Raw genomic sequence first — 20,069 nt, 5'->3', positions numbered from 1 at the left:
ACTCGATCCTGCAGGTACATTGAACATCCGAATACCAACGCACCAATGGCGAAAAAACTTCCATCCTCAAAGCTTTCCTTTCTCATTCCTGAGGCTTGATGTCGTTCAAAGTGCAGCAAGGTGTCCTGTGTAGTTCCCTGGATCGTATCGGACTGTCGGCATGCTGGAGGTAGAGTTTGGTTTTATCGCCCGATGCCGTGTAAAGACGCTTCCAATGTCCCAGTGTGTTTCGTTTGATTGGGGATTGTTTTGTGGGTTTCTGGTTTTCCGCACCAAGGTTTGTAGGAGGTACATAGAAAACATTTTAAATGTAACTGCACTCGGTTCGATGGATGCAGCCAGAAATCCCCGGGGCGTGTAAAATCGGAAAATAGCTATTCCGGTCGTTGTTAACGGTTCAGATGGGTGTGTGTGTGTATGTCTATGGCTGTGAGACAATGATTCCAATAACGTGCCCGTCATTCCTGGCGTTGGTGAAGTGAAGGTATTTTTACCATTTTGCTAAGCAGTGAACTATTCGCCCATCCCTACACCATATGTACAAATCATCAAGTTCCCTCACAGCAGTGTCGACCGAAGGAACGATTGCCGAGAGCGTTCCCCGGTGATACGGCCGGTGCTTTCGATTCATTGCCTGGTCAAAGATGAAAAGACAGGCAAGTGACTGGAAAAGTGACTGGTACTGACTGGTGGTACCGGCAGTCGACCAACTTTCTCCGATGGCGTTCCAACAAAAACCCGGTTGCAGTTCGGATTAAAGAAGCTTACTTTGTATGAATTTTACCCGAGAGATTTTCCATCCCGATCCTTCGTCCTCGTTTCACAGTTTTTGTCTGGAAAGTCCGGGAAGGAGGTTCAAATTTATTATGGATCTGGATACGTACGTGTGTGAGGAGAGCTTCTGCCCGACGGCGATGCTATTCGCACAATAGGTAAAATGTTCAATACAGTGGTTAGAATTTTGGGTCGACTGTCTTGACGACAAATTCGAGCATTTGTGATTTTGAATCTTAAGACGAACTTATCATACAAAATGTTACTAAACGAGGCTGACAGATGAAACAAATTGGACAACAATTACATACGATGGATTTGATCTCATCACACTTCGTTCTCAAGACTAATCGGAACTCACTCACTCATGTTGGCCTGCTCTTTTAAAGAACATGTCGTCGTGACATGGCCCGGTCAACAATAAATCTCCAGGAAAAACTCGATCCCTGGCTGCAGCTTCCCATCCATGGAGGCACCCGATCTCGGACAGGTCTCCCTTCACCTGATCCAGCCAGCTGAACTCGCTGTGCTTCTCGACGCCTCGGGCCGAACTGGGAGTCGCTGACGAATACCTTCTTGGCAGGGCATGAGTCCGGCATCCTCATAACATGCCAGAGCCATCGTATCCTGCCGGTCTTTGCTGCCGTCACGATGCATCGGACCTCACTAAACTGATTTCTTTAACCTGAACGGTGGCATATGGCTTCTTTTCATGAGATCAGTTTGGTCTTTGATGAAGATCTTTCAAATAGCTTTTTTGTTTTTTGGAAGGGGTCTTAAGCAGTTGTTCTAAATATTCGCCAGTGGACATCTTTTCGATTACAAATCATCGTACGAGCGACATTTTTCAAAGTGACTTGGACAAACTTTTCCCATTCGTTCCTATCGTTCCGATCTCCGGGTGCCTTTGCTAAGTAAAATTAATTAAATCATACTAAAATGCTCTAATGTTCGAAGAGCCTAAGTTTTCTTTATTCTTGAAGACCATGTTGCTTGTTGTGTCTTATCAATTTAATTTAATTCTTTGTAACAAAGCTTTTTAAAAATTCTGTACTACGATCAAGGTTAAACATTTTCTTTGATTTTGTCCATCCTTATTAACTGGTCAAACCCACCATTCCGATTATATCGAACGCATAACGTATGCGTTTGATTGCCCTGTGGTTGGGAATGATTGCAAACTAATACCTTACATCATCGACTACCCGCACCGAAACGGCTTCTATGCGAGACACACATCTCAACCCGGAGATATCCACACCGAGCGACGACGCATGATGACGCACCGGATGCGTGTTGTTGGATAAATTTTACGACTGTCAACCATTTAAGGCGCACCGGCACGGCCAATGGGACATTCTGGTCCCCATCGAAGCATCCCGAGATGCGTGAATGTGGTTAAATTGTGTTCGAGCTTTCGCATAAATGAAATACCACGGGATGGAATGGAACGGTGCAGGTTGAAGAAAATACTTGCCAACCAACCCGGCCGGGTTGGGAACACGATTGATTTCAAACGACACTTGATGTGCCCCGGTATGTACCAGATACCGTACCGTTGCACCAGCAGGTGCCGGGTGTTGATAAACCTGCCAACTTATCGACGCCCAACGATGAGTGCGATGATGAGCAGTTTAATTAAAAGGTGAGCTAGTGCATCCCTGTTTGGATGTATTCGTTGCCTTTATCATCTTTATGGACACAGGTTAAAAGAGCGACCGGATTCAGCAGGTGGCCTAGATGGGTGCTGCATCGACCATTCCGGTCCATTGGCTTTAATTCTTGACGCCTTCCGGAACCCTTGCTGTGGAACGTGTGGTACGGAAGCACTTACAAATTAGATTCCGTGTAGCGACCGTCCAGCGTGCCATTTGTGTCCAACAACCTCTATCGGAAGGCTCTGGAAGTCAGCAGAAGCCCTAAAGCTTCTGCTGCAACCGGGTCGCTTCACCGTAGCTGTAAATCTCGAGAGAATAATCATCAAATTACTGGGTACGTGTTTAAACATCCGGCCGCATAGCTTACCAGTGACTTTGGCTCGATATGGATGGTTCTGATATATCTAAGGCTTGGCAAATTGGCATCGATCAAATTGCTATTTTCGGGGGGTTTTGGTTTCTCATTTGCTTAAGCTAGCAAAGTGCAAATGGACGAACAGAAGGTGAGTCTTTTTATAGCATTTTATTCAATTTCGCAAAACCAAAAATCAGAAAAGATCGATGCCAAATGGGATAGTGAAAAGTGACAACCAGACAATCTTTGTCTCTCGACGGCATTTTTCCTGTCATTTCCTTTTAATTTTCTACATGAGATTCCTGTGTGTGTGTGTGTGTGTGTGTGTGTGTGTTTGCTTATGTGGCGTATGGTGTTGAGCAGGAAATGGAACGGCTCGATCTTTACTTTTGTTTTGTTCCTTTTTTTTTGCCTATCTTGTTCCTTCTGGCTGTTGTCCACTCACACAGAACACCGCCGAATGCCAATCCAATGAGACGACGATAGAAGCGTTTGCTGCCAGCCAGCGAGCAAATTGGTGGCGGTCTGAAAATCCTTTCAGACAGGGCCCATACCCACCACACCCTCCCAGGGAGGATGCGCTCTGGGTGACATTTGGTGTTTAATTAAAAAGTTATTTGGAAACGAAATTGGACGGAAATGGCAACCGGAGACCAATGCTTCGTCAGCGACCGTCAGTGACCGTCGGTGGACCGCCTTGTGTGATGAGGATTATGATACGCTGGAGAGTAGTGCCACACAGAGGGAACACGGGTTTCGGACGGGCCGTACCGGCGGTGTGGTATGAATAGGAAATTTCAGGGAAAATTGCACTCCATCCCATCCATGATTTTGAGAGCCAACGGTGAAGAATTAAACAAAAACAAACAAAAAATGCACCGAAGCGAACACTTGCCACATACATTCCTAACGCTCATACCATTTGATGCATTTCTTGGTACATGCTGCCGGATTGCTCATCGCCCCCCCTACCCGGTTGGTGACTATTGTACGTGGAGAGATGAAAATGTATGCTGCCACGAGTCTGTGCGTCACACGTGCAGTGTGTAATTTATGCAATGACCATCGTACCAAATTTGTTGAGATTTGATTGAGTTGTAAAATGTGTGACCCGCTAGGGTGTGATGATGTTTATTTCGGTGTTTAATAGTTGTTTGGAAGTTGATAGTTGATTGAATGGGATGGTTGTTGCTCGTGCTTGGAAGGTTTTGTTGCAGCATTTCAATTTAATGATGCTATTTTGATTGTAATTTCTGATTCATTTGAAAGAAAAAAGTTTATTAACACAACATAAACATTATAGATGGGTTTTATCTGAAAGATGGCTGTTTATTCAATGCTCCCTGTAATAATAATTCTTAAGCTATAACTATTACTTACTTTACTTACTTATCAGGCGCTACAACTGCTTTGGGGCCTTGGCCTGCCGCAGCAGAATCCGGAACCGGAAAAAGGACTTCTGAGCTGGGTCGTCGGGTGGCCAGTCCATCGGAGCCTGGCCTAATTCGATGCACGACGGTGAGGTCTTACAGTTCGTACAGCAATTTCTACATTGCCGTAAAATGGAGGCAAGCATATCCTACAGTACAGTGTTCTACTAGCCAGTCCAGCTTTGACACAACGAGTTTGACTGTATTGGTGTTGGGTTCGGGAGGGTTTGGCGGGCTCAGTCTCGAGAGTAGTGAAGAGTCGCTCTATCTGCAGCGGGATAGAACTTGCCGATAATTCTTATACTTGACGCTGACCGGATCGAGCTTGTAGTGTGGATTTGGACTGCTGGCTTGCACTGGAGAACACTGTACGCAGACAAACAAATGTTTGTGTTGTTTCAACAATATTTTTGTTTTGTTACAGTCCAGACCGTAGCATAATGACCAACAATAGAACGGCCACAATACCACAATAGTAGAAAATCGGATGCAATCAACCACCATTGAAGCAATAGATACAGCAATAGTACCAGACCAACAGCAATCACCTCTAAATCAACATCTGCAACAGCAACGCTGTTACAACTCAGTTACAACTGAGCATAAGGCAAATAACAGGGAGGAAATGCCTTGGTAATATTTCTTAAATTGCAAATAGTCACCACAAGCGGTGATGACAACACGGCGGTAAGCCGTATTAATATAATATAAATAAAATTATTTTATTTTATTCAATAGCCAGTGATATCCCAGGCGTATATATCCTGTTTCATATCCTTCATACTTAAAAAAAGATTTTTCTAACGCTTTTTAACGTTATGGAAGTCAAAAATTGAGTATAGCTCGTTGAATGCTCTGCACATTGAGTCAGAGATATGAGTCAGCGATCCACCTGACCCATAGTTCGTTCAACGGTGAGCAGCGGGCGTGTGTGCAGTAATGTTTATATATCAAATCATAATATAGATCGAGCTGTTGAAGGAGCTCAGGAATGTTCCCGGTAAGTAGGCGACCGATGCAAATTTGTTCGGATATACGGTGTCTGTCTTTCAAATGTTTGAGGCCAAACTGCTGATTAAGCAGTGCGAGATGAAAACCCAGGCTCTCCATAAGCATGAAGGAAGGAAGGAAACTACCTTTTACTTAAACAAATCAAACAGTTGTTGGTTGTCTAAATAAAAAACAACAACACGTAGCATGTCCCTTCTGTTCATGATGTCCTTTCATTAGCCGCATTTGTTTTTTCTTCAGCAGCACTAGTCGAATTTATATACGACGACCATAAACTTTATTCCCGTTACAGCCTGCAACAATTATGGGCGGTACAGTAATCGACATCTTCTCCGACCGGAGCACACTAAGTGAGTGTGCACAATTTTCCGACTCGGATGTAATTTAGTGCGACCTATCTTGGTGAAACTTGCCGTCCATTGGCAACGCACGCACTTGAATTATTTACCTCACGGGTAACAGGATCCGCTCAACTCAACCGTGCCCAGGATGTTCCACTGCTAATGGTTTGTCCGTTTTGTCTTTCCAGGGACAAAAGTCAAACGCCTTGTCAAACTGGCCGGCACTTATTCGCCGATTGGATGGAACAAGTATTCGTGCAGAGCAGCGAAAGAAAAAACAAAGTTTTATCACCGTAGCGTGTTCCTGTCAGCTTTCATGGGTAATGTTGGACAGGAAATATGGAACGGGCACGAACGGGCTTGCGTGCGTGGTAATTAAACGAAGGCGAAACAGTCAGGCAGGGTCGTGTTACTGGTTTGATGTTTTGAAGGCATTTCTTCTATTGTATTGGTAATGTTCAAAGCATGAGTTTTTGCATAGAAATAGTGCAACAAATACCAGATAAAGCAATCCGTATGTTTTGTGTGAGATGTATGAAATTTTTGCTTACGGTGTCCTTTAATCAAATAATGATACCAACGGATTACAATTGGCCAACAATTTGAAAAAAAAATTTTGTTCCATTTGAATGCAGTTCCGTAGTAACCGCTTCCTATCGAAATATTCGCATTACATAGTCCAACAGTCAATCCAAACGATCATGAAATGAAGTCACAACAACGCGTCTCCCACCGGGATTGGTATCCGATTCGGTGTCGCGCCTGCGAGAAATCACATTTTATTTTCGTTTAATATTTTTATTGAATTTCAATTGATTGCTATCTGCCCAGCCCCGTCGAGGTGGTCGTGGCTTTTTAATGATTGCATATATTTTTATCCCCACACGCGCTATACTGTATGGTCGATGCATAAACGCCACTATCGTGTTTCCAATTTCCATACCGACGCTCAAACTGTCAAATGGTCGTTTTTTTTTTGCGCTGGATAAGGGTTTACCTTATCGCAGCCATAATGTTGCTCAAACTGTTTCAACCCTCGTTTGAGTCGGTTCCCTGGTTGTTTCGATACTATATTTTTACGTTGCCACATGTTTATACCACGCCAGGGCCAGGTTAAGTACGTACGAGTGAGACATCCCCACATGGGAGCAATTATTTCGTTAAGCGGTTTTGTCGTTCAGTAAGTGCAGTAGGGTACGGGAGTGATTGAATTCGGGTGCAAAAAAAAAAAAAAAAAGATGAGGATACATCAAGCCCATTGAATTGCGAATGAATGATGGCGCTAACAAAGTTTGAATGGAAATTTAAATTAACCGACGCTACATGAGGCATTATGTTATTAATCAACAGCATCATTGGAATGTCGTCGTGTTGTTTGCGTTACAGTCAACGAGAGAGGGAGTTTTTGTTGCTGTTGTTAGGGTGAGTATATTTATATATGATGGTAAACATAATGATTTTTTTTTTCAAAAAAAAAGCGGCATAAGAGATCATTATAATTAAAGTGTACTTTAATTGTTCAATAACTTTAGATGTTGTGTAAGGGTGTTGCTTGTTACAAACGAGGTATTGGTTTTTCCAGTCAATTGCAAATAAAAACCCTTGCAGCTATACGCGAGTGGTGGCCATTACCATGTTTCTAACATTAAGGCGATACTCTAGACTCAATGTCGAAAAGACCCGCTTACAATTTTCAAAAATTACTTCTTCAGTTATGTTTTTACAGGAGTGAGGAGTTCTTGTTTGCACTTTTATCCATTAATATGAGTTGCATATGTCTTGGTGTTCCCATAAGATTCTGGTCAGATTTTTAACTCGATTTTTTGACATCACAGTCTTCAAAAAAAATATATGCATATATTTTTTATACATAAAGGACGGCGAAACCGTGTTGCTTAAAAAAATATGTAGGGCGTTCGGGATAATTTTGACAGTTACATTTTTGTTTATAACTCGTGATGGAGTTGGCATAGGAAAACAAGTAATACGTTATTCGACAACTAAAAGTGTACGAAACAAGCAGCGAAAACATCCCGTGATAAAAAAAATGACAAAAAAGAGTACACTGTGGAAGCGGATCACATGCATCATGATGAACAGCGCTGGACGCGACAACTGCCGACACGGTTAACACCCAGAACAATCGGTGGCTGGCTTACTGCCCGGCGGACGTGCCACGGGTGCCGCAAACCAAGTTCCCCCAGACGGTGATGGTGTTTTCCTGCGTGTCATCGGAAGGGGACGTGATGCCGTCCCACTTTTTCGAGCAGGTACGTGTTCCAGCAGGATTCCGCTCCGTGCCATACAGCCTCCAAAACGATAAAGTGGTTGGCGACCAAGTTCAATGACTTCACCGCGCCGAATGTATGGCCTCCCAGCTCCCCGGATCTTAATCCAATGGATTATTTCGTGTGGGGCGCGGTGGAACAGGACACGAACAGAACCTCCAGCAACACCAAGGTGTAGGTGATGGCAAAAATCAGGTCCGTTTTCGCGGCCCTACCCCGCGAAACTGTCGCCAGGGCTTGTTCCCGGTTCCGGACACAGGTGGAGGCCGTAATAGAAGCCGAGGGCGGATATTTTGAATAAAATGAATAAAATACATGGTAAGCTACTATTTCTAAAACAAAAAAAAAATTCCCCGATTATAAATTTTGCCATATTATTTTTTTTTCTCCGTAGGTGACTGTCAAAATTACCCCGAACGCCTATTTTGTGGAATTATCATATTGTGTCTCGAGTGCACTGAAATAGATGAACTGGCTGAAGAGAAACGTTCCAAATTAGATCAGCAGTACATCAAACGTTGCTTCTTTTTATAACTGTTTAGGGAACTTTCCCATGAATCTCTCTACCTCTACCTCTAATTTGATTTCCAAAACAGGTTGGCTGTTTATTCAGTTCATAAAGACTTTGAGTACTTTGATTTCATTCGTCTCATCTATTGGTTTTGGTGGTTACTGACCGAAAAAGCTGAGCTGTATTTTTCTGTGCATGTCTATTCTACTCCCTTGATTTGGTTGTAAATGCCAGGGTATTTCTCAAACAATCGAGTAGGAGATGCTGGACTGTGATGCTTACGCCTCAAAAGCAGTTAAGTGGGCGAGTGTATTTCTTCATTAGGCATTTGTGAGGCATTTGTATGTCCTATTCAAAGGTGTGTTAGCACTCATTGGTCTTGGCAAAAGTCTATAACTGTTTACTTGAAGAATCTGTTTTTCGAGTCGTAGGAAAGGTTCTGACATTGAAGCCTGTTACTGGTGTAGGCATGTCCACAGAAACCGTACATTTGATCCAGAGAAGAAGTTCGATTTTCAATAGTGTGCTGTGGTTATGGCCAAGCAGATCGTCAAAAAAGGCTATCAGTAATTTGATTTTTTGAGCTGATAAAAAACACTAGTGAATATCAATACCATCCTCTCCTAGACGTTTTGATTTATTTTCAAAACTTTTAAATATAAACTTCAACATTCAATTGCATGAATCGAATTCCAACTACAAACATAAGAAAATAATCCAATACACGCATTGAACTCTTTTGACGTTTCGCACTTCTTAGTAATCCAAAGTGTCGACGCTACAGAAAAAAATCTTCTCAAACTCCTCCTAGTGTGACACGGTGTAACAAGAAACTCTCCATTTCATCAACATCGACATGCCTTGCGTGCATGCCGGAATGGAACGTCCCCCAGGAGAAAGTGTCGCTTACAAAACGTTTCCCAACCAACGGTACACTTTCCCTTGGGGGAGGGTTCGTGCCGGTTCGTGTGCGTGTTGCGTGGATCCCATTGCGTGACAGTTCGTGTTCGTGTGAAGCTTCGTGGCCACATCCCTCCTGTCAGTTTGCTCCTGGAAGGAAAGTATTTTTTACGAGAGATTGACGCACTTCAGACCGAGCACTAAGAATGGTACGTGAAGAACCTCACCGACTAAGAGAAGGAGGAGCAGAGGTTAGGGTTTTATTTGTATCACAATTATCACTTGCCCTTTTGGGGTACTAACTGGAAGAAAGCTATTCTCATAAGACATGCAGAAGTAATCAAAAGTCGTGTTTTGTTTGCTTTGGTAACATAAAACTAAACCACAATCATTTACTGCCACTGGCTATTAAACGGAACCATGGTCTGGCAGCAAATTGTTTGCCAATAAAAGAGCGCTAGCTCACACAGCAAACAAAAATACAAAATAAAAGGCCAACAAACAATTGCACAACTGCACCAACTGACCACTGCAAGTCAATTCCGGGCTGGGCAATAAAATGGTGACATTTGTGTTTTATCTGCTGCAGGCGAGTCATTTCTGTTAAATCCTGCAGCACAAGCCACCTTGCCGGTGAGATTAATCTTTTGTCAGCCGTACCGCCGTGTTTATATCGGATTCGGATGTTGTTGATTTTTTTTTTGGTTATTGTGAGCGTTGTTTGTTCCTTTCACCCTTATTCGAAAGGATCATCACAATTGTTACGCACTTTGGAGTGGGCCAGGTTTCATAAATATTCATTTGATTACGAGCATTTCGAGGATACTGGTCTGGATGTGGCACGCGGTGAGTACATTGTCTTTATTACGGTTGGTCGTGTTTTATTTCGAGGATTATGATTCATTGTTGACTTTGGTTTTATCCTCCTGTGAAGTTGTTGATGTGTTATTCGTTTTTGTTGTTGCAATCATATTTCATCCATTTTACTCTTCGTTACAGAAACTTTTCGACAACGGCACAATGACCCATTCCGGCATTAATATTCCAAAGCGTTTCATTTTCTTTGGTTGAAGTTTATTTTAAATTAAAAAATGAAAACTACCAAAGTGAAACAATGTGAAACTCGCCATAAATTGTATATGTTTTATCCAGAAAAAGTTACGTGATGTTTACGTGAAAATGGCTGCAATTATACGGCTGGAAGCATAAGCCAGTAAAAAATATTCTCTCACATTTGCAACAAAATATCTACAATTAAGCATTTCTTCCTGATTTTACCACACACACACACACACCATCACACCAAATAAATCTTAATAATTGTACATCCAACTTTGAATCTGTAATAGAAACAATACCGTTCATTCATCTCTACCACAAAACGGTTGGTTTTGGTTTCCGTTTCTAGCTGCTGGTCCTCTAATCAATGGAACGTCGAAACGAAAAACAATCAAACCCTGGGCTGGACTGTTGAGTATCCCGAGTACAGTGGGCGTAAGGTTTAACCGGAAACCACAAAACCATATTTAATATAAGTATGCAATATAAATTTTCCCTCTCGAATCAGTCCTTCGCTTGGACGCTACGCAGAAGAAATTTATCGCATCAAGAAAAGAACGCAGCCGCCTCTCTGCAACCTGGCAGTGCAAATAGCGGGCAAACTTCCTAACAAGGCAACAGTCGTCCATTATTGAGGCAAAACGGCAAACCACGGCACAAAAAAGAAAAAGGATGTATGCGAACCGAAACGAAATCCGGAGCCTGAACGGAATCGAAATGGAACACGGCTCCAACCAACAAGCGAAAGGGCGAGTTTTTGGGACGAGGTTTATTCGGTTGAAAAATGAGTACCACCTTTCGCCAACAGCGCCCAGCAGCAGCAGCAACAGCTAAGGCAGCGATGTGAAATGATGAGGAAGATTAAAAGTGTGGCCAGAGAAAAGCCTCGACTGTGGTTCAGGCTGGCGGATGAAGGTGCAATGGTTTGCGGAAGTCTGCTAGCAACTAATAAAACTGATGACAGCTGTGTTCTTGTGTGTGTGTGTGACCATACTACTGCCATCGCCATAGTGCCGTGAGCGGTGGGCACTCGGTTCCGTATGCTGCTTGAGAGGGTGGACATGAGTATAAAAAATTATAAAAAGCGATCGGACATTGGATGTGGAAAATGGAATGAGTGTGGAATTGTGAGGGGAAAAAAGGCATATTAAAAAAAAGCGAGCCGCCGTCCAAACAAACACTAAAACTATGTCGTCGTCTGTCCGAACTTGCTTACCACAGCGGGATCTGGTGCGGGTTCAAATGGAAAGCAGGGAAAGTTTTGCTCTGATGGCAGGCCAGAAATTTGTGTGTGAGTGTGTGTGTGTGTGTGTGTGTGTGTGTGTTGACAATGTGAGAAACTAATTTGCGGATTTCGCTGCCGTTGACAATTCTAGGCCACGGCAGGACGGATAGTTTTGAGGGTGGACAGATTGTAGCAATGTTTTATTCGCATGACAATGGCAGCGAGCTTTAAAAACGTGTGGCATAAAGTGTGAATTAAGATAATTTTATTAATCTTTTATTACATGAGAGACGCATGAGCAGACATCTTTGAAACAAATTTGAATAAGTTTCATGAATCTTTTTCGTGATACAAGAATAAACAAAATTAATAGTTTTTTAACACATCTATACAAATATTCCTAACATAACTAAAACCTTTTGGAAATTGGCAAATAGAGTAGTCAACCAACATCATCTTAAAATCAACTAAAGAAGATAAATTTTCCAGACGAGCATTTTCCCTACGTTGAAGATATTGAGCCCTTGACTTGCGAAGGAGGACTTTTGATGCTTATCAACGGACTAAGTCATTCGGTTCACTTTTAATATTCGAAAAGCATGTCGAAGATTTGAGACCTTACCTTGGGTAGGCGGACACTCAAACCGTCGGAAGAAATCGAACGGAAGGGCCACCATCTACTATAGGGCTGCCCCAGGCCGAATGCAACAGTAAAATAGCTTATTTCGAATCTTATGCGATGAGATATATCAGGTTGCGAAATTATTTTTCTGATCTTCTATGCTAAAGCTCCTTAACAAGTTTTTTTTATGGTATGGTAAGGTAATTTTTTGCGTAACAACGATGAGGACAAAATTTTACAACATTTCTTGTAAGTAACAGAAATAAATTATTAAACTTATATGATTGAGAGCCATTTCAATAGATTTTAATTACTAGAAAACTATATTTTATACGCATATGACTCGCACTACACTTATCTAACGAATATCTGATAAAGCACAGTGAAATCATTTGTGTAAACCGAGCGAGCACAAGCACCGGATGACCACCGGTTTTCCGTTGGATTTCCCGTCCGCCCAACGCACGGAAGCTGTTAAGCGTAACCATCAACAGGTTGTTGGTGGCGTCGACGAAGATATCCGCTTTTCCGGGTGCTACTTATGAAACGCGCTCGAAATATCCGCTTGCTAAGCTCAAGCGTCCACACTAGCCCGGTTCCTGTGTAGTCGGGGTTGACTTTTTTGTGCTTTTCTTGCGTGAATTACGTTCGCTTCACAGTCACCACTTCATTGTCGGGGTGTTCCGTTTCCGGGGCAGATTCTTTTTTCTCGCTTCTCCCTTCCGTACCCTATCGTCCCATCCTTTCGCGTGTAACGATGCGCACTGATCCTGAACGAGAAGTTTTGAGTTAATGCAGGGTATAAAAAAAAAGAAACCCGTCCTGAGTATCCGATCCAGCCCCGGAAGTGTCACCATGCTTAACCCCCGGTGGAGGCAAGAGTCTGGAGGTGACACCCGTTTCCTGGTTGCTGGTTCGTTTACTTACTAACTTCATCTTAGGGGAATAGGGATGGTGTTGGTGGATGGAAATGGAAGAATCAAGAGTAGCATCATCATCATGCTCTGACCGTAATCGGTCTACGGCGGAACAGTCTTCTCGGGCACGGGCAGATCTCCGCTTTGCGGTGTCCTGAAGGATGCTTCAAGAATCTCGTGAAACCCCGTACCGTGAGGAGCTGGGCGGTAAAATAAATAAAAGGAGAGCAAATGTTTGCGGAAGGAATTTATCCGACCGAGGTACTGAAGCGAACATTCGGTGTAGATGATCGTGTACAGTGGACGGGATACGGTGTGCCGATGAAAATTGATGGTTAATCGGTTCAAGAGGAGTTAAGTGGTTTGAATGAGCTGCTATTTGGCTTTCGGGTAAAGTTCAGCGAAATAGAGAGCGACGGTCGGTGCCCGCTGATGGGTGCCATTAGTGTATCATTTTCGGTGAACCAGTGGATTAAGATGTCCTTCAGCATCACGTACAGTACGTGTACGTGTGCTGGATAGAGCAGTAAAATGGCAGAGATCTTTTTCAAGAGCATTCAAGGGCGGCGTAGGAAGTGATATTTATTTGCACAATGTCGGGGATTGATGCAACATAGAAGCAATTGTGCTGGTAGAAATGTAACGTAATGTCAGAGCTGTCTTTTTGACGTGAATAAGAAATAGGATACAATTTTACAGTTTATCTACAGCATGTTTTTGGTTGTATAAGAGTTTTAAAATGAACGTATTCAAGGAACTTCATGTTAAAATAAATTTGCATCGTGTAAATAATTTAGTAGTTTAGATTATGTCAGGGAAGATAACGAACATAAGAAATTTAATTTAGTTTAAACATAAACGATCTTAGCACGATCAGAAGCCTCTTTCCAAGATCTTTGCTACAAAACTCTTTATACGAGGCCTCTTAAACTAGACGACTGTCGGAGCCCTTTGCAGGCGTCAAGCTGCCCTACAGCCCACTAATATGTAGGAAGAGCGCTCTCAAACTAATCTAACGTTTTCTGAAGAGCGTTGAGGATCTTTTTCTGTGCCAGTGTTGATTCAACAATTTATACAACATTGTAGTACAGGTCAATCTTAAAAACAGATTTTACCAAGTCCTCAACAGTTTCAAACAAATCCAGCAAGAAAATTCTTTTGCCATTCTACCCATTGAACTTTTTTTTTGCAATATCAGTTTTGTATAGCTTATTCAAATGTTTCTGAAAATATGGTATATGATAACAAATCTGAAAATAAAACCCAATTGAAACTGAGCCAGAAAGCACATCACACAATATTTAATATATTTTATAAATTAAAATATTTTTCATTCATCAAGAAAAGAGGTCTTTGTATACAATTTTACTCCTGTGATGCTCTTACATACTATATCAATTGTGCATTTTATATCCACACCATTATGTCTGCACAATCATACCTGCATAAACCGAAGTAAACATAAACTGTACAATCTACAAAAGGCAGCTGAAAATGCTACTCGCACAATATGCGCAAAATTTCCCCCCAATTCGATCATCGCAAAACGTAAAGAAACTCCATTTTCCCAACACATAAGCCATAAGGTAAAGCCAATTTCTTCAACGAATGCAACAGCAACAAAAAAACTCTCGCTTCCCTTGGAAAATTGCCTCTAAAGCTAACAACCTTCAGCCGGAAGTTTGCTATATTGCGGAACGCGAATCTAACGCGACTGCCACGCACATGCCACCACCGTTGACACAATGACACATGAAACGACGACGACGACGCCGTTTTGTTGCCAAACTCTGCATTGTGACTTTTGTGACGGCGGGACAAAATAAACAAACCTTCGTATGTTTGTGGAGGGGAATACAAATAAAGAAAAAGTGTGGGGAACCAACATTTTGTCCAGAAGTCAGCCTTCTAATTCTACACCGGCAGTGGATTAACTCGGTGGCGATTGTGAGTGTGTGGTTTGGCTGTGCTTTAGTGCAGAAGTGGTTCTTATTGTGGTAAGCAGTTAAGCAGTCGTCTCGTAAACTAATAAAAAAGTACAGACACACACACACACACACACACACACACACACACACACACATACTCATGTCCTAGGGCAAACGGATTTCTTTAAACTCCAGGAGTTCATTTTTCACCGCCCGGTATACTTTGGCGGTTGTCGTTTTTCTCCGTTCCCTCCCGTGTGCGGAGCGTGCATTGTAGTGGATCCGATTTATGATTCTTATGTTACGTTTGTGCACAGTTTTCGCAAGGACACACGCCAGTTGGAGCATATTTTTATGATGTTTGCTTCGTCTCGACAAACCGACCTCGCTTGTTAGGCAGGTGCGAGTGTGTTGGTTGCGTTGAGATGTGATTATTTTTCCACCCATTCTTGGTACCGATCCTACCGAGGTCTAGTGGTCCGGGTTTGAGTTGAGGTAGGATCATGGTGCGGGAGAAGGTCGAGAACGTTTGTGTTTGTGGTTCACGGTAAGTTTGACGCTGTTGTTGCCGCTATGTTGCAGCAGACGTTCTCAATGACCTTCTCAACCGTTGGACGGGCACGTGCAGACACTGTGCAGGTGCATGCCGTGGATGGGTGAATGTATTTAATAATAAAGTACAGACGAAGCTCTTGGTGGTGGGGCAGTTTGCGTCTGTAACCACGCGTGAAACCAAAACCGGGACGAGTTGGTGCTGTGATATGGTTAATGTACCCACTGCTACATACTTATTTCTTGCTGTACAGTTGTTATGCTATAAAGTTTGGACCATGTTTCTTTGTATTTATTTATGTTCTTTTTTTTTTTTTTGAAGGATTTGCTTTTCTGCCCTCCAAACTTTTTGGATTTAGTTTTGCAAGATTAACCACCGAGAACATTGTGACTTGTCGCTAGCAGGAAAGAAAATTAACGCTGGTTAACTAAACTTTAGTTTAAGGTGGCTTAAATAGGTTTGTCTCCATCGGATACAGCCAGTGAGCTCGCTGTGCTCCTCTACGCTTTGTGTCGAACGGCTCTCTGACGACCTCTTCCTTCTTGGTGGGACATGAGTCCGTATCAATCGAATTTATTTCGTTTTTCGAGTGTTGTTGGAGTCTTTTGGATCGCAGGAGTTTATAGAATCCGTAGCAGGGACGATTCTGCTGACAAAAAGGCCTCCGAATCCTGCTGCTTACGTTGTTGTCCGCAGTTACGATCGTACCAAGGTAGCAGAACTCTTCTACCATCTCGAGATCGTCGCCGTCAACTGATATTTTGCTTCCGAGTCGGGCTTTATCACGGTCACAGCCTCCGGCTAGCAGGTGTTTTGACTTCGACGCATTGATCTTCAATCCAATTCTATTGGCCTCACTTTTCAGTCGGGTGTACAGCGTCGCAGATGTCCGTGCCCCGGATGTCAAAGTCCGCGCAGGACACCCTTCAGAGCGATGTTGAACAGCAAACTGGAAAATCCGTCCCCTTGTCTCAGACTCCGGTGAGATTCGAATGATGCCGACAGCATGCTCTACTCTTTCACCTTGCAGAACATTAACATAATTGTGAACATTGAATAAGTTGTCTTTGATTTTTCAAATTTATAGGTTGAAGAACAAGGCCCAGTCCAGGTTCTGCAAAGAGGACTAATCAACAGCATCTTGCATTCAACAGCAACAACATTTGATGACCAGTATGGCCTATTAGATTATTAAGGCAAGACGAAGAAGAATCACGATGTGTTTCATGCAAAAAAATCGATTAACTTTTTCCAAACTCAGTCACTGCTGAGTTCCTTAATTAAATCATTTACCTATAATCATATTGTAAAATCAAATTTCGTATCTCATTCTTTCTTCCATGAACGGCCCAGGCAGGTAGTAGCACCCTTCATTTTCCTATTTCAGTTTTGATTGACCACGGGAGATAAATTAGATTATCGTCAAGCGAAAGATGTCACACAATCACGCGTTCACTTGATGGTGATAATTTAATAAAGCCGTCCAAACTTAAAACCATGATTGATGGACAACTGAGTGCTGGTGCTGCTGGATGAGGCTGAATTTCAATTAATATTTCAGCACGGTTACAGGGGCACAGGCGTATTCTGTTTGCGTACGTGTGTATGTTTGAGGACTTGTTATACGTGTAGCAGAGTAAGCTTACTAATTCTTTTTATTATTTATTTTTAATTCATTTGATGTTATTTGTTTCAATTTAATTATTCATTTATGAAAGACAGGCTTTCAGCTATTAACAACGATTTTTTAGTAAATCTAAACAATTCAAGAGAATAAAATCCGCAACCGTTCCTCGCATCGTCACACAGACGTCAGCTCCTTCTGAGTGAGTTGAATTTACCACTTTATTTATATTTTAAGTGTTATATTTTTTAGTGTGTTAGTATGTACCATCATTTAGAGCCTTTTTAACCTCCTCTCTTTTATTTATTGGCGGTAAACTGTTGTTCGTTTGCCTTTTTCATACAACATTAACTTTTGATTGCCACTTGTACCAAACACCATAAGTTCGTTTGCTTGTAAATTTTGCAAATATTTTGTTAGGTACTATCAAGGCAGGCACTTGTTAAATGAAAAGCAGGCGAGACTATTGGCATGTAATTTTTTGATTGATTTTGATGATGCGGTAGGGTGATTTTTATTTTGTTGATTCTTTTACACCTGTACCGGTTTACGATGCGTAAATATTGGGAATTCATGTACCCAATAAGAGATATTCAACGCTTTCATTCTCTTGATCAGTATCGATGGCCTCTGGGAGAAATGTGTGGCTTTTATTGGTGTTTTTTTTTGTACATTTATTTACCATTTTCCCTTGATTGACCGAATAAAATGGTTTTATTACTTGGTTTTGCTGGGCAAAGGAAGATCATTGCACGATGGTTGATGAGAAGAGCCTATCGAACTTTCAAAGTGAAAGTTTATTTACCATTTTTTTACAGGTAAACATTGGACATTTATCGAATTACTGCAAGGACTGGCCCATGACAGACAATGACTTGATATAAAATTGGTTTCATTGCACTGCTGCATAAAATGTTGCTGCAGGTTAAAGGATTGAATTTTTTCTATTAATGACAATAATTACATTTCAATTTTGTTCATTAGTAGCATAATAAATAATAATAATAATAATTAAAAAATATTTATAACTTTAATAGAACATTATTGAATAGCCTTTACTAAAATTTGATCATAAATACTGCTCAATCGAAAATATCACCGCATGAAATAATATGATTGCTTCGAGCCTAGCAGCTCATAGATTATGGAAATTATTATACGGATATTGAAATAGTTCATCGCGTCGTGGAAGCCGGCAGTCAAATTGGTGCAATATTTTCAAGATAATCGTTTCCCATTGCTTTGCATTCCACCGTGTCCCCTATCAAGCGCACGATATTATTGATTTGCAACACATTTGCTTCCTTCACACCCAGACACGTAATATGTTGCCAAATGGGTTGCAAAATATGCAACGCGTAATGAAAATGTATGTTTAGTGCGCATGAAAGCGTAACGCAAAGCGTGGTACGATGAGCAGTGCGCCCAAGAGTGTACCACCATTCCGCACGCGTAATACGAATCCTGTACCGTTCGAGGGTGAATTTTCTTTCCATCCCGGTCGGTGAAATGATACGCACACGCACGGACATGTTGCCACCGCCGACGACTACGAATGGGCGTTCGTATCGGTGTCCTCATGTCCTTTGCAACCGGTGCTTCCGTGAGGTTGTTGACGTTCGAAATCGTACCAGAAATGGTTCCGTTCGCATCATTGCATGTACGCGTCATTTCCACGTGCACCAGCAGTATCAACCGAGCGTGCCATCCCGACCCCACACGGCGACTTCGGTTGGTGCGGTGATAAATAAAATGGCTCTGATTAGCTGTGGCTTGTTTTGCGTAAACAGGATCAAGCTGTTGACCGTGGTGGCTAGTCAGGCGCGTCCTACGGTCAATAGCGCAATGCCACCGTAGCTCTTACCTACTGTGTGGCACACCGTGTGGATGTGTGGTGGTGCTGGGCTACACTAGTCTACAGCTCATTGTAAAGCAAGTCTATACACAGCGAACCAGACACCAGACGCCTCCCGGACACAGTGTGCACGGGCACCGGCAGACAGCTCCGTCACATTAGTGCATATTTTATGGTAGGTGTTAATGCGGATGAATGCCTTCCGCGTGCGTCCTTACGCTGCGTGGGTAGTTGTCTGCCTAGGCAGCTTCCTGATGCTTCCTGAGCGTGGAGCAGATGGTGTGTTGGGGGTTTTAGAATGAACAGACGGTAAAAAAGTGGTCCATTAAACAGCTATTTGAGTGAGAAAAAACTGACAATGATTTAGTTCCGCTCTTGGTGGCTTTAAAGCTGACATGGAATAGAGCAAAGTAGATACAGAGTTTTATAGTACATTTTCCAATGTTACTATCCCTTTATAAGCTCCTTTTTATGCTTATTATAGAGATGATAAATATTTCAACGACAAAAAACAAAAAGACATTTGATTTGAGTCTATAAATTGCTATTTTTAATTGCTTATTTTTATCCTATTAAAAAAATTAATAAAACAAAAATATCGTTATCGTTAAAAATTTCATCAATATATCGCTGGACAGTGAGGACTTTATACTGAATAGTCCATATACTTCACTCTTCAAGCGATTTTATTTAGCTTTCCCCACTACTGTATCCTTTTCACATCATCCGAACCCGAACCACATTAGCCAAAGTGAAAAGTGGTAAAGTTATGTCGTCAACATATCAGCATACGCTGTTTGCCCCACGTGCTCCATCCATCACACGGACTAGTGTCACTGTACTCCCATCACAGCTCAATCCATTCGCCTCCATAGCATGGCCAGGCAATAGTTTCATCTTATTAGCTAATCGCTCTTCACGCCTTGTGTACTGTGTGAGAAGCAGCCACGAGCAAGATAAGCTGTTGCTGGTGTTGGTGGTGGTAAGAAACTTCTGGAAACGAAAAGCAAACGAATGC

At 42.2% G+C, this 20,069-nt stretch overlaps 2 protein-coding genes across 2 annotated transcripts in view; one reads left to right on the top strand and one right to left on the bottom strand.

Moving 5' to 3' along the window:
* The window catches only part of LOC126561997 (esterase B1-like), a 474,259-nt gene that overhangs the window by 224,225 nt on the left and 229,965 nt on the right, over positions 1-20,069 (bottom strand). The window lies entirely within an intron of this gene.
* The window catches only part of LOC126562982 (charged multivesicular body protein 6), a 250,061-nt gene continuing 233,803 nt past the window's right edge, over positions 3,812-20,069 (top strand). Inside the window, exon 1 of the mRNA XM_050219589.1 lies at positions 3,812-3,817. The gene's annotated coding sequence lies outside the window, so the exon portion shown is untranslated. The remainder of the gene's footprint in view (positions 3,818-20,069) is intronic.

This window comes from Anopheles maculipalpis, chromosome 3RL, assembly GCF_943734695.1.
Source record: "Anopheles maculipalpis chromosome 3RL, idAnoMacuDA_375_x, whole genome shotgun sequence".
Classification (NCBI taxonomy): domain Eukaryota; kingdom Metazoa; phylum Arthropoda; class Insecta; order Diptera; family Culicidae; genus Anopheles; species Anopheles maculipalpis.
The sequence above is the reverse complement of the archived record's forward strand: the minus strand, read 5'-3'. Positions and strand labels throughout refer to the sequence as shown.